The sequence below is a fragment of the Corvus brachyrhynchos genome, unplaced genomic scaffold, assembly GCF_000691975.1.
Source record: "Corvus brachyrhynchos isolate BGI_N302 unplaced genomic scaffold, ASM69197v1 scaffold262, whole genome shotgun sequence".
NCBI lineage: Eukaryota > Metazoa > Chordata > Aves > Passeriformes > Corvidae > Corvus > Corvus brachyrhynchos.
Window position 1 is genome coordinate 51,581 of NW_008236626.1, and position 13,593 is coordinate 65,173.

The 13,593-nt window shown below is 36.7% G+C and overlaps 1 long non-coding RNA gene across 1 annotated transcript; it reads right to left on the reverse strand.

The window, feature by feature from the left end:
- Positions 1-1,510: 1,510 nt before the first annotated feature.
- Positions 1,511-10,519, reverse strand: LOC108444768. Its single transcript, XR_001859450.1, has 4 exons — positions 10,404-10,519; positions 9,175-9,284; positions 8,581-8,741; positions 1,511-1,664 (listed from the first exon to the last, which is right to left on the reverse strand). It is a non-coding gene; the product is annotated as an uncharacterized LOC108444768 (long non-coding RNA).
- Positions 10,520-13,593: the final 3,074 nt, after the last annotated feature.

A 13,593-nucleotide genomic window follows, 5' to 3' on the forward strand; every position in this document is an offset into this window, starting at 1 on the left:
AGAAGAAAGATGCTGGTGTCATCATTTTTTTTATGATCTTCCATCTTGAGGGAAAGATTTAGTCAGCTAATTCTTTTCTCTCCTCCTCCTCATCGCCCTTAAAATTAAACTTGGTGTGATTCTTAAACATATTTTGCAAAGAATCCACTTGGTTCTTTAATCTCTCCAGAAAGAACATGTTGCATATGAACATTTCTCCTGCTTACTCCTTCCTTGCCAAAGGGCATATAATTGTGTCTTTAAAGTGAAAATATGACTCACATCTCTACTGGAATATTACAGGTATAAATATACCTGAATCTAAAAATGCTTTCTTATTTTTTTACAGCAAGATTTGTAACTGGATTTCCCCAAAACTCAGATTAAAGTTATTCTTCTGTTTTCTCTGTAGTTTAATAAACATGTAATTTTGGCACTGAAAAGTCTTTAGCTGGACAGAGGGAGGGCACTATTTAAGAGCAACCTTAGAAGCCTTCTTGCAAGATGCAGGAAATCTTTTTCTAAGCTTACACAGTGTCCTGGGTTGCAGTGTATTCTATTACCATCCTCAGGAGCTGTTGAAACCAGGTGGGGCAGTGTTTCCTTGCCTTCTCCCCCCAGACTATCTTTCTGTTAATGGCCCATCATTGTCCTGCCACATGACTCAGAGATAACTCCCTCCGGACTATCTTCTGTTAATGAGCCTAATCAACACTTGGCCTCATGACTCATTACCCCATTGTGAGATGCTCCACCCAGAGGGAAGAACCAAGCATCCCATCGGGGATATAATCTGGGACTCTGACCACCAGAGACACCCCTTCCCACTGGATTTCCAGAGGACAGGAGCTACACAGTCACCATTGGACTTCCTGAGGAAGAGCAGACTGTTTTACTACAGGATCACTGCTTCAGAGGACTGCAGCCACCATTCTACCAGACTGCTACCACCACCCTGCCTAACAGGGTGTCAGGTTGTACCTTGACTCTGTCAGTTTGACAGTGTTTTCTTTTACTTTTTTTGTTTTCCTTTTCTTTAATTTCCATTAAATTGTTATTCTGACTTGGTGCCTCCCACTGGTTTGTTTTCAAACTAGTACACACAGAAAGCAGAAAATTAATCAAAATCTTAAACCCTTATATAATCTATTCTAAAAAGTAAAAAACCTGTTATTTGGAAAAAGCTTTTGACATTTTTAAGTTGGTTTTTATTCCTACCAAACTTTAGAGAAAAATGAGTTTTATTAGGAAGTTTCAACTGAGCAAAGGTTCTTAATGACAAGTTTTAAATTTTATAGTCACTCCTACAAACAAATTGAAGAAAATATTTCAAAGCTATGCTATCATTCAGTTTTATCTTTTAAAGGAAAGAAGTAGGTTAAAAATGCAACAAAGAGTCATCTCTTCTAAATCCTACTCAGAGATCTGAGGAGGCTGCGTGTCTGCCTAAGAAACTTAGCAGGGACACTCAGTTCCACCCTCCTGCTCAAACATGACAACACAAATCTGAAATGATTGAAGCACAGTCATCTCAGAGCCAAATATAAGCTTTCTTCTTTAATTTCAGGTTTTTTAATGAAGGCTAATCCTTTGCTCCCCATCTCTTCTCTTCTTCCTTCAGCAGAAGCATACCATTGACTAACAAAACTCTCACCAGCACAAGTTTCACAACTTGTAAGACAAACCTGCATGGAAAAAAAATTAGGGACAAACTTAGTAAAAATGCAGATCTTCCTTCTTGGAAGAATTTCAAAGATGATCATATGTACAAGACAACCTGCTATAAACTGAAATTGACTGAATTAATACAGTTGTAACTTTCACTAATATGCAATTAAAATAAAAGTAAACATTTTAAATTATTGGAAATATTTCCAGCAGTTTCTAAAAGGCATGGAAGAACATACTGCAAACAAAGAACCTGAAAGGGATGTTCCTGAAATCCTATTTCAGAACAGTTTCTCTACCTGGGAGAAAACACTGAAAGAGACAAAGTCACCACCACACATATGTACCTTTATTGCTGTATTGAGTGAAGAAATAGGCTTTAGTATTTGATTCTTATCCTTTGCATGGTTAGTTGAGCTGAACTCTCCTGTCTCAAGTGTGTATTTTACTGCAGAGGATCTTGGTTTAATTAGTCTCAGATCACGAAATGTGCCACTTCAAAAACCCATCTGAAGTGCAGGCGCTCATGGCAAAGCAAAGTAGTTGAACACAAGATTTCTTTTAAAGAAAACATGACTTTACGTGTCCAAGTACACTAAAAGTTTTTGACTTTGACTGGCAGAACATGACACAAAACCCTCAAGAAATTATTCACTGAACAGAGCAACAACCAACTGCTCAAAATTTCAGTCAAAGCTCAAAGTAAGCTTAGATGTTTTATAATCATCTTCTCTCAAGATAATTTACATGACACTTTTTATATGGTGAGGCAGTTAAAGTCCGTTTCTCTTGCTTGTTGCTTCTTATTAGGAGTTACTTTTAGTTATATCAAAATGAAAATAACTCTAAAATAATGCTGTTTCCCTCTGAGTACCTTTACTCAACAGGCAGTAGTAGATTAGGCTGTACTGCAAATCAGTTATGAGATCATTCAGGTTTTAAACCTTTAAAAAAGCCTAACACAGATCTTCTGTTTCTAACCAAAACCCAAAAATCCCAGTGGCTTAGGTTCTTGCAAAGAAACACTCAGATATTGCTGGAAAATCCAAACTGAAAATCAAGAAACACCCTATTTTACTGGCAGGTATTGCTCCCAAGTTAGTCACCCCAGTGTTTTCATATTGGCACTAGTGATGCCATGGTGATATTTTGCCTTTTCTTTTATACCTTTTTACAACTTCTGTATTCTTAGTGCTTTTTGCCTACATTCTTGGACTTGTTTGTCAAGCTAAGAGACTAAACATTTTAGAAGCTTTGTAGTTAGGGATCAAAATGCCCTAAGCACCAAGGTCCTCTCCAGAGCACATTCTGTAAACTAAGATAGAACCATCTAGGGGAAGGTTCCTTGGGGAGGGGGGCTCGCTTGGGCCTCTCACTGGGGAATCTTTGATAGATATTCTAATTAGTAAGACCTATAATGTTATACCCGATCTTCTGGGGGTGTGCGTTGCGGTGTGCATTTTGGTGCATTTGACCTGTGCACCTAAGGATCCTTAAAATAAATACCAAGGTAAAATCCCTTTTCCCCTTCTAACCGTGTTTGACTCTTGATTTTAAGACGAGGAAAAGGCATCACTAGCACCCTTTCTGATCTCAGCAGCAATCCAAAATCCTGTGTGAGAAGGAAAACCCTTCCAGCCACTGCACACAAAAATCCTGCACTGCAGACACAGGGGTTGCATTTGTATCACAGAGAAGACCAGGAACAGGTCCAGCTGCCAAGGAACATAGCAGAAAAGAGCTGGACACCTGAGCAGTGGTCTGAGACTGTTCCAAGGGCAGTGCCAAGAAAGAGAGGAACAGCTAAAAACCAACAAAGCAGTGACCCAAGTGCACCCCCTGCACTAAGGAAGGTCCTTCCTGCACTGCAACTTCTTATTTCCAATCCTATTTATCTCCTATCCTATTCACCATCCTCTGTGTTTGGCCAAATTGAAAGGATGCAAAAACGTCATGAACCCAGAAGGACTTCAGCATTTACCTGAAAGTGAGTGAGTGGGGACAAACAAACAAACAAAAAAAAAAAAAAAAAAGAGGCATTCAGAGTTTTGAAGAAGTCACTATTAAAGCTTGGAAAAACATTACCAGGGCAGATGAGAGAGATGGATCTTTGTGTTAATTTTGCATCAGTAGCAAGTTTTTAATATGTATCAGGTGAAAGTACAGAACAGGATAAAGCAGGAGTAGAAAAATAAAAACAGAGAAGATTCAGGTCAAATATTGATGCATCACATTCCTACCAATTTAGAGATACTAACTCAGATATTATCTTTGCAATGGAAAATGGAGGCCTTTTTCATGTTACCTGATTATAAGCTGCAGAAACAAGTAATTATTTCTAGAATAATTTTTTGATGCAAGTATTCCTAGGAAATAGCTGTGGGAGAACAATTTTGCTATTTGAGTGGGTTATTTGAACTGTGCTGACATTCTGAATAACTAATCCTGTGCATTTGGAAAAACTAAGATAATGACGGCATTTTGTTTCCACTCTAAACATTGTTTGAAGTTGCTGTTCATTTTTTTGTGAAGTTATTTCACCACAAAGTAAAACTAAGATTTCTGAAATAAAACAATTAAGAACTCCTTTCTTAAAAAGAAATATCTGAACTTCGCAGGTCCCCTTTGTTTTATTTATTTTGAAGGAAATTTCAACAAAACCTAAATGATTTAAGAAACATCAAATGACAACTACATTTTCTGTCAGAAATGTTTTGGTTGAAAATCCTTCCCTACTCCAGAAAACATTACATAACTCTATGGCACCCAGAACCCCTACACACCTTAAACAGGACCTCAGTATATTCAAGCATTTGAAGGGATAGAGATTAAATACTTTAATTTGTAATTATTGTGAAAAAATCTGTCAGTAATTCTATGTTCCCTGTAGATGATAAAACCAAGGCTGGCAGCAGGTCCACAGGTTAACTCCACCTCCTTGCTTTTTTCTCCCAATTCTCCCCTGATGTAATACATACATTGCATGATGGAGCAAAATGACTTGTTAGGTTTCTTTAAAGGACAAGTTGATATTAAATCATCAGAAGGAACATTGTAATTTGCGTTTCAGTGCTTCCAAGATGCTTTCTCATTTAATATAATAATTTCATGTAAGTTCATATTTTATTTTCTGGAGTTCCTAGCTCCCTCCTTGGAATCAAATAGTTTTAAGCTGTCTTCTTTATTTTCTCTGCTGTAGTTGTACTTAGGACACAGACTCAGATTTTGATAAAAGGTTATACAAATTTGTGGTTTTGTGTTTGACTCTCCTTTTGCAATTAAGATATCTTGGATACCTTCAGTGAGGCTAATCATGTAATTTCTGAAACAGAAAAAAGCAGGACATTAAATAAAAATAGAATTAAAAGATTATGCCAGGTATCTGTAAATGCAGTCAGAAATGTTGCAACCCCCCACCCTGCCATTGCAAGCCTTTGAACTTGCAGCCTTTCAGAGATCAGCTTCTGTGCCTATGCCTCAATTCAGATGGGTAACGTATAAAAAGAAAATGCATTGGAGCAGATAAGAGCCCAAGCAGCTATTGAGTGAAAGTGTCCTAGAAAAGGGAAAGCCAGGAGTAAAGTCCCCTACTTCTGAAAAAATCAAATACTGTATTTCTTCTTCCCTTTTAAGACTCCATGTGCCAAGTCCTCCTTCAGATTCTTAACATATTTAATTATTAGGAGAGCTAGCAGAATAAGAGAATAGTGATTTGGAATAATAATTTCACTGATACAAAGAACCCCCCGAACCAAGCATGTTTTCCCTTCATGCCATGAATTCCCTAAAGTTACTATTCATTATCAATCTCTTCTGAAAACACAAGTTCTCTTCCTGAACTGAAGACATTCATCACTGGTTACTGTCTGAAACTACTGCCAAGAGCAGGTTATTTCACCGAGCTCTTGGGACAGATGACACCTCTCTAGAGAACATCGGGCCATTATCAGTGAAAGCACCTCACGTTTGACTGATCAGGGGCAGGGGGAGGCCACATGGATGGACACAAAACTGAAAATCTAAACAATCCATTATGCTGATTAATTTTTATTTTATTTGCAGAGTACAAACTTCAACCCTTCCTCATTTCAGGCATGTTCTCCTCACTTTCTAGTGTTTAACTTGCATAATTAATTAGCTTCAACTAGGAGAAAGAAATATGCAAAATACTTGAAAAGAGGGATAATGACAAAAAAGCTGGATACACAGTTTTCAGGACTTCAAAGCAATAATGTTTTCTTGCAGATGCACAGCAGGGATTGCCTGAGGTAAGATAACTTTACTTGTGCAACAGAGACTCATCCTAAGCATTAATAAAAGGGCTGACTTGCAAAATAAAAAAAACCAAAAGGTTTGATTTTAGTCTAAAAATTAATTATGGCCAATAAGAAAAGCATGAAGATGAACATGTTGAGTTTTAAAGGTGAAAGTCCTTTAAGGTAAGGCTCTTACTAAAAATCAGTACCCCAAAGAAAAACATGACAAAAACCAGCTTTCTTTTCTGTGATCAGCATTAAAGTAAAAAGTTTTATCTCCATCCCTTTGCACTTTATATAGGACATGTACAACAGCACTATAAGGTTTTAAATGTCTTTTCACTGAATCCTCAAGAAATACAGCTGATGGCGACACAAATAATGGCACAGAATAGCCTATCATTACTTTATAGTACTTTCAAGTCAGTAAAGTGTGCGTTGAAAAAAATCCCAGCTCTTAGAAACTTGCAGTGCACTGAAATTTTGCAGTTTCCTTCTCAAATATTCTTCATAAACATGAGACAATAGAAAGAAAACCAAAAACCTTTCCAAGTTATAAGAGAGCATTTCCTGAAAAAAGGAATAACAGCCTGTTATTCCTTATTACGCTCACCAGTCCTCTCGATGTTAGTAAAATGTAAATTATTTACTCACCTTTCTGTAAAGCAGTGAATAAAAATATCATTAGTGTTAATGAAGCATCTTTAAAAAGCATCACCTGTCACTACGAAGCTGTGAGCTGCTATTTACCAGATGGCTCATCTCTTAGCAGGTACTAAAATAACAGAAAGACCCTTCTATGTCTTCTAGGTACCAACTAAAGTCTAAAATATTACTACTCATTTCTTATTGTACTCTCTGAAACTCTAAAAAGTGATGGAAAATACAATTCTTCAAAGTGGTGGGAAAAAGAAAAAAAACCAGTAATAAAAATTATTTAAGACCACGGTAGCATAAAAAATATGGCAAGATTTCCAGAAGAACTGGCTCTAAGCAAATTCATTCTGGAAATTAAACTAAGTCCAAGCTACCGGCAGAATGAGGTTATAGAAATTTCTCCCATGAAAAACAGTAGCCAAAGAAACCTGGAGTAAAAAATAATAGTAAACGACTGTTTTGCAGCTATATTTCTCTCAACTTGAAATTAATTGGTTGTTCATTTTGGTTATATGTATACTGTAAAACTGCATACCACTGAGAGGATTCCCTTATTCTTTTTATTATAGTTAAATTCAAACTGTCAAAAAATCTTCAATTTTTCTTCCAGTAAGATACGACAGTACATAAAAGTAAATCCAATTAGACTACCTTGAAGCAAGTGTGAATTTTTTACCGAGTTATTTAATAATTAATCTTAAATATCCCAGCAGAGGAAAAGCAATTTTTATTTCCTGACATTTTTTTCCACTTTTCTGAAACTTCAGCATCACCATTTTGTGTCAAACAATAAAACCTTCCAAACCCTTAATGCAGGCCTGCAGGCATATTCTTGCACTCAACATAACTTCAGTACTTTGCATATTAATAGCAATAACTGCATTTCTGTGTATTTCTACAAAAGCCCATAAAAGACAAGACTGCCTTTTCCACCTCATTGCAAGTTCTAGCCTGAGAAGATGAGATGATATAATCCTCTTTCTCCCACAGAACCTCTTTAATTTTTTCACTGAATATTTTGTCTTATTTTTTCCTCAGTGAGATATCTGAGACACCAAAAGAGAATTCTTCCCCTACATAAACTAACTTCAATTTCAAGTTACACTCCATTATCAAGGCTGAATTTAATCTTTGCTTCAATGTAGGCAATACTGTCTAGTGTTTCAGCTTTTCTCTAAGTTTTTCTCTTTAAAGTCTTGAGCTGTCGACATAAGCAATTGAAAACACAATGAAATTCCCAGATAGATTTCAGCATGTGAGAAGACAAAATTGGTACTGAAACAAGTTCATGTTGCAATTTCAAGGTGAGCTACTGATCTGAACCATTCAGTACTGAAATATGTTCATATTGCAAAGCCATGAATTACTGATCTGAGCCACTTTTGCAAGGCTCAAAGAGGGCTGTGCTTCAGCTGAACAACTGACACTTGGCGCAGACCTGACCAGAGCACATTCATTCCCAAAAACGAGTCCATGCTTGGTACCTAAAGTCCATCTGGAGAGTGCAGTGCATGCAGCAAGCCCAGCTCACCCTGCAGACTCAGCAAAGCACCCCACAGCTCCATCTTTTGTAAAATATGGCAGTTTGTTCTTGTGCAATTTAGCATCAAACCAGTCCACAACAAAAATACTTTTCTAAATCTGCCAAGTGAAAACCACTTGTATTCTTAAAACAAAATACTCAATTTCCACAAAGGCAAATAATTTGATAACAGAAACCATCTGTCTGGTTTTTCTGTCCAAGCACTCAGGCAGCTCTTGCACAGCTTTAGCAGTTTCACAAGTATGAAGAAAGAAAGGTGGTAGATTTTTTTTTAACTTAAGGACAAGTCTGATAATAAATCTGAGGCACACAAGCCCAGCTTTATTCTTTGCACTCCCAGAGAGCAGGTAGCCAGTCCTAGAAATAGAGACCGGAGAATTTGGTTCCAAAATCACTTAAGCAGTTATCTAGAGAAATATGAAGAGCTCTCAAAGCTGCGCTGCCAGCATTTCTTTGGGAAAATGTAGCAGGGATTACCTTAAAGATGATCAAGCTGACAGGACATTTGCATATTTTAACTCCGCAGTTTGCCATCAAGATGGTTTTCCAAATAGAAGAAATGTAAAGTTTTTACACATGAAGCCTTTAGTTCTTTCTCTTGACCTTGCAAATGCTGTTTTTGTCATAAGTCTCAAAACCTACAAAAAAATTAATTCTGAGTTCATAACATCTAGTTAGAAGGTAACACCCTCTTGCAAATCACATTTGTTACATTTTCACTGTATTTCAAAAAATACAGCAAAATTTTCTTATTCCGTTACATGGCAGTGTAGCAGGAAGCTGAGTCACAGTATCATGATGTGAACTAGTTCCTTCCTCAAGAGAAACTCTGAAACACCACTCCCCCTTTCGGTTCTGCATGCAGACAGCAGTGCTTAATTGCTTATTAAATAATTCTAATTAAAACCAAGCAGGTTCATCCTAGATTCCCTCAAGTTAACTCTGATTAGTGACTTTACACAGACTACATCTTTGCTGAAATGATCAAAAGAGAAAATCCCTTTAAGCAGTTACAAAGTACATTCTCCACTCAGAGGCATAAAAGTCACTTATATTTCACTTAAATCCTACCTCTAACATCCAAGTTCTGCTGTGTCATTTCTTCTGGTTCTTGCATGTAGTACTTTAGTGCATCTGTCACTGCCTAGAGTGACCTACAAGTATGGAACCTACAAGAAGAACTAAAACAAAAATACTCTCATTCTGCAGCAATTTAATATGGGAAGAAACCTGTATGATGTGCATGCTACCAAAACCTGGTACACTTCTCAGAGGCACTCAGGTCTTCCTTTAAAAAGCTGATTTTTATCCCAAAACTGAAGAGGATTCCCTCTTCCTCAAAATTTACACAGACTAACACATTCTAGATAGAAGCAAACAAACATTTTTTAACTCTAACTAGTGAGTAAATACACACCATTTTGTCAAGCCTTCTTATACCAAATAGGTTTTTTTTAAGATAAACTACAGCATTTCACATACTCTTGTGACTTTTTCTCTCAGGTTAATCTGTCACATTTATCCCTTTTAAGCATTCTGCTACAGAAGCAGATTTCTCATTGTACCTTGTAAGACATATTGCCCTTACTCAAATGCTTTCCTTCATTTAGCAAATTGCTAGAATTCCAGTGGAAAAAAGCAAATCAGTCACAAAAATGCAACAGCTGGTCTAAACACAAGGCACTAAGGCACCCTATCACATTCTAAAATTAGAAGCATTTGAATATAATTATTGCACATTTTCTCCAGTGGAAATATAGTTAGTGTCCCATTAGTTACAACCCACGGAGTCAGACTGGATATTCTGAACACCAGTGCAGAGACCTGCCTCTGTCAGTGAGGCAAACCAATCTCAATTCTACATTGCAAGTGATGTTTCAGCAACACCAGCAAGGAAGTAATTTTCATTAAAAAAAGTCATGCCTATCTTGAGCAAATAATCCAGAACAACAGAGCATTATAGAAAATAAAAAGCAACCATCCATCTATCTGATTAGATCACAAGAGTCTTTACAATTTATCAAAGGTATTTTTCTAATTCAGTTTGCAAATTTTACTTGTAACTGCAAAACACATCAGTGTGCTAGACTGTGAACACAGCCTGATTGAGAAGGCAGCCAGGGCAGATTCTTCCTTGCTCTTGGAACATCTCTGGTCTTTGAGAAAGAACACATTTTGCACCATGTAGATGCAATGCACACACAAAGACTTGTCTGAGTGAAAGCAAGGAGGAAAAGAAAGATACACAGCAAAAAGATACAAATGTAGAATGGTGTGTAAAAACACCCTTTGCCACTCACCTGCTCTTGTAATGCAACACAACAGAGTCTGGATCAACAAGAATCAAGCCCAAAGAGGAGCTGTTCTTACATAGGTATTCTTTTCCTCTAAATCAGTATTTTCTGCAGGATATTACTGAAAGAGAAAGCATTCAAATGAGAATCATCAGACTGATGTATTAAATCTTTGCTAATACTTTTTACATTTACATTAAAATAATTAAAGAAGCAGAAGCTTCTGAATTTTCTGTTTTGTTCTTCAACAGTCTTTTATGGCAAAGGTAGATTTAAGGAATGTGGGATGACAAACTAGGTGAAAGTACAACTTCTTCTTGGAACAATAGTGTCAGCAGAGTTGTTAGCCATACCAGCTTACATCTCATTTTCTCTTACCACTGTCACAGAGTCACTCACTTTACAAGCAAGCACAAGGCAGAATCAGTTTTAAAAGAAAGAAAACCAACAAAAACCCCCACAAATATTTTGCTTGAGTTTCTACCCAAATGGCTCCATAGCAGTAAATCACTTCATACAAGTCTTTAACACCTGCCATAACGTAAATGCTAAAATGACTTGGATCACAAACACTCTGGCACATGTAACATTGCATTTCAGAGTGAAGAGCTCCCCTTTCTAAGATGGGGATCTCTCATCACCACGTAAGAGCTGGGGTTGGTTTTACAAGAAACTTCACATGGAAAAAAGAACATGAGAACATTTCCCCCAAGACTAGACATGGAGATTAAGTGTGTCTGAACTGAGAGGAAAATACTAATTTATGCCACATACATTGATCCATTTTTCATTATTCTAAAATTCAGCTAGTAGAACAAAAAACTCTTACAAACAAAGCCACATTATAGTCTAGATTTAAAAAAAAAGAGCTTAAGACAGATGTCAAAACAAAAATAAAGCTATTAATCTCATTGGGTGTGTTCTTCTAACAGTTAACATATAACAAGCTCTTGTCACCGTGTCAAATGTTGAAAAGACTGATCTGAATAAAATGTGAGGCTTTTAAATAGCAAAAATGAACTGTTTTACTTATGTTTCACTTGTTGATTGAGTTGCAAAAAGCGGAAGTACTACATGACTTATGTGTACATATATCTGAAGCTATTTGATTTGAATACTGAAACTTAATAATGCTAAAAAATCTGAAAGATGGTGTTTAATGACTTCTTTGAAACTCACAGTGGCTGCTTTTCATGAATTGTTAATTCCTTACATTATTTAGAATACACTCTCCACATATTAGAATGAAGCACTGGGTATGTAATAACAGTTTATATTGATTACAATGTCTACATTACCATTTTTATCATTTATGCAACAATGTATATTCTAAGTATTTCTAGCTGCTTTAGAGATTCTATAAACGCTCTATACACATCTTTTCCTTGAAGTGACCAAATCAGTATCCTGTTGTCATAGCAGCAAGTTGTTTTTAAAGCCCAGACCAGGGAGGTGCCTGTGACCGAGTCCAGATAGGTAAATTACCTCATCCACCCATCTGCTTCTGCCATAGGACAGAAGGGAAAAGCCTCAACACAGTTTCTGTTCCACCCACACCTCCTGCATCTCAGTCTGGTACTTTACAGACTAAAGCTTCAAAAAAACCTTGATCTCAGCTATGTTCCTTTGCTTCCAGTTCTTGGAGTTCCCAATCAGTGGGGAAAAAAACCCCAAACATACAAAAAGAATGGAGCTCCCCAGCCCCTTATTATTCAAAGCATGTCGTTTTAAGCAAGAGTATATGTATGGTTTTCAAGACAGTACTCAATTAACCTGAGAAAGAACACCATAGAGTAATAGGAAGCATCCTGCTATTTATGGTTCAACTCCAAACTCATTTAATATGACTCAGGCTTTGTGGAAGGCCAAAGGAACAGGTAGGCTTAAATAACTTTTAATAACATTTACAAACTGCCGTAAATAAATATATTTGGCCAAAGCGGTAAAAATGCAAAGCCGTTCAATACTTGCATAAGACTGAACTATCACGTATACATTTGAAATGGATGGTGTCCTGGCAGAAGGTCTCTTTCCACAGAAAGAAATCTATGTTTTGTGATCCCAGCCTTGCTGTATCAACCATACCCACACATCAAAATAGATGGTGATTGCTGTAAATAACTTCAGCAATAATTTTCCTGGAAATGCTTCAACTAATGCCTTTGCTCAAGAATCATCACGAACATCAGACTCATACTAAATAGAAATTTTGTCTTAATACTGTGAGCCAACTAGCCTATTTTGCAATTTTCATTCATAGTCTCTCAAGTCACTAAGATTCAAAATTAATAAGGAGTTTCACTTAGGAAATCTGATGTCCCTGCAGACTGCAACGAGAGCTTTTAAACAAGAGTGCCTCGCAGCTCTCCTAGAAGCTAGGCAGCACAAGTGAGAGCTGTGACACATTTGCACAAAGCCTGACTCAACAGTGTGCACCTACTGTCTTTAATGTGCCTTGTGTTGGAAACATCAAATCAAAGTGTCCCAAATACAGAACTTCATATTCAAAACCATGACAAATTTTTTCTGATATGTTGTCATATCATCATTTTCTGATGATATGAACGAGGGTCATGAACATGTCCAACTCAGCACAATGTTTCAGTATAAGCTTCACATGTTTTTTTTTACCCACTTGCAACTGAACAGACAAATGTTCTTTCAGTGGCCTTTTCAGGTGGCTGTTCTCTCCACACCTTTCCCCTAAAAACACATTAACTGTGAGTCATAAAGCTAAATGTGTGAGAAAGCAAAACAACTGTGTTTTGAAACAGATACAGGAACAATTCAGTCTTGGCTTTCACTTCTTGCTGCCCACACTAATAGTCATTGTCCCTCCAACCTTATGAAAAGCATTTATCCAATCCATCAAGAAGTTTTTTCTTTGCCTCCAGAACATTATCATGCCCTCTTTTCCTTTAGCAATTAGAAAACGTTGCCACTAGTGAGATATTATTACTAAGTAAAATTAATTATGCAGTAAGCAATAACAATATTTTAAAAGAGTATGTAAGTTTTAAATGTATTATATAATTTCTTCAAGTTTCCCCAGTGATCTTTCTGTCATGTGGAATAAAACCAGAGTAAGTTTATTTTAATCAACTGGAATAAAAAAAGATATCAAGTGGCTTTAAAGTTAAACAATCTTCATACACAGCACATCAAGTAAAGAAAGAAGGGAAAAAAGGGAGAAGTA